Source organism: Trachypithecus francoisi, unplaced genomic scaffold (assembly GCF_009764315.1).
Source record: "Trachypithecus francoisi isolate TF-2019V2 unplaced genomic scaffold, Tfra_2.0 Lachesis_group3, whole genome shotgun sequence".
Classification (NCBI taxonomy): Eukaryota; Metazoa; Chordata; class Mammalia; order Primates; family Cercopithecidae; genus Trachypithecus; species Trachypithecus francoisi.
Genome location: NW_022681468.1, coordinates 148005637 through 148007946, shown reverse-complemented (window position 1 = coordinate 148007946; position 2310 = coordinate 148005637).

Sequence of the window (2310 nt, the reverse complement as noted above, 5' to 3'; positions counted from 1 at the left end):
GTATTTCCTTTTTGGCACGACACAAAATTCCAGGCTCAACAAGATGTTTTAGGCTCCAACATAGGAATCAGTTGTTTCTCTGACAAGTCCTAGTTCTTTCTGGTGGAGAAGGGCATTTAGAGGTCAAGATCTGGGCCTTTCGTGTGCTTGTTGCTGTTTGGGTGACAGAGCTAGAGAATGAATATGTGTGCGTGTAACATAATAGATACATACATCAGTTTTTTGTTTTGTTTTGTTTTAGACAGGGTCTTGTTCCGTTGGCCAGGCTGGAGTACAGTGGCACAGTCTTGGCTCACTGCAGCCTCAACCTCTTGGTCTTAAGCCATCCTCAGCCTCCCAAGTAGCTGGAACTAACTATAAGCATGCACCACCACACCTGGCTAATTTTTGTATTTTTTTCTTTTTTTTTTTTTTAGAGATAGGGTTTCGCCATGGTGCCCAGGGTGGTCTTGGGCTGGGCTCGAGTGATCTGCTTGCCTCATCCTCTCAAAGTGCTGGGATTACAGGCATGAGCCACGTGTTTGGCCCACATCAGTATTTATGTTGTTATAAATTTACTTATATGGAAAACCACTGGTTCACACCAATATGATTGATTCTCATCCAACTGGGATTCATTCTAGTTTTCACCCTTTCTGTATTTATAACTTTCTTCTCTGACAGTGGGAAACCTGGCTCCTGTCATCAGCAGGCTGTTTACTTACAGTTCAGTCCCCTTAAAGATAATCAACCTCCGATCTTGGCTGTCCCCCACTCCGTGGTGGGCACCCTTCTTCCTCTGTACAGCCTCTGGCACTCCACGGTCACCCTATGTGACCTCTGACCCCCCCCCACCTCCATGTTGACCCAGAGTGTGGCACCTTCCTCACTTGGCCTGGCCCTCCCTCTCCAACCCCCCATGTGTGGATGCCCTCTCCAGCCTGCCAGGGTGCTCCCCACACCAGGCCAGCCCCTGCTCATGTGTGCTCCCTTGCCAGCCTTCTCACCTTGGGAACAAACACTTTATTTTTAATTACATTTGGAACCCTTGATTTATTATGCTGTTACTGCTGGCAGAAAATATGTCCTACGGAAATTATTGATAACCATCTATGGTAAAAAGAAAGACTCTATTTATGAATTAGGTGCTTGGAATCAACTTCTCATGTTTGGCAGTCTCCTGGTGTGAGGGTTTAATGCAGCACTTATTCGAGGAAGGCAACATTTTTGTTTTTAGGTAAAAGGATGATATGATTTCTTTTCCCCAATTTATTTATGAGACATAGGCATTATCCACGTTGTAACCCTGTATTTCTATTATTTCAGTTTTGGCTTGACTCATGAATTTAAGGCAAAGCAATTTTAATATTAGTATTAAGCTATAATTCACATTTTAGGATATGCCGCTCGTGATTTTCTTCCTTGGCAATTCTTCTAGACATATTTTCTTTGTGTGTGTGCGTGTTTTTAAGACACCCTCATTAAAAAAAATGGTAGGTACATTTCAATCTCAAGACTAAAGATATTCTTGTTGATATGTTTCACTGAATGCTTTTGCTGTCCTTCAGTGAGTTATGTTCTGGAATGTCATCATTTATAATGAATTTCACTTACTCCTTGGGTCTCCATGCAGAGGCAGGAGCAAGGTCTGTTTCCCTAAAGGGAGAAGAACCTTGTTCCTAAATCAGAGTGGTGTGATTTCCAGGGACCCTGGTTGGGTCATGTTCCCCTAAGGGGAACATGAGGGGCTGTCCTTCGCCCAGCTTGTTTATGTTTGTGGAAAGAGTCACACTGGATTTGCTGAGGTCCAGAAAGCAGGAGAGAAAAGAGGCACGTCCCTGGCTCTTGTTCTTCCTCTGGGGAGCCAGACTGTGCCTGGGGGAGGAGAAGGGGTTGACATACTCCTGCTCGGCACAGCGGTTCCCATGCTGGGTCAGAAGCGCTGGGAGTCCCTGGCTCTGACAAGGGCCTTTCCACTTTCCGCAAGTTCTGTCCTGATGCTGCCCTCCAGGAGGCTCCTGTGTGCCGACAAGCCGGGCGGGGTGGCGTGGGGGCGGCGCGGCCATCCTGGGCAAGGCACCTCTGTGGGGTGGGAGCTGGGGGTGCAGTGATGCTGCGAATTGGCTCATAGCAAACAAGGAGAGGAGGTGAAGGATCAAGATGCAGTATGTTTAGGCTAACAGGGCAGGAATGGGAAGTACACGAGTGGTAATGAGAAGACTTTTATGTGTGATGTTTTCAGTGAACCCAAGGAGAGAGAGACTATGGAGAGCATGTTACATGCCAGTGAGTCATTTGAAATAAGATTCCAGGAAAGAATTATGGAGAGGA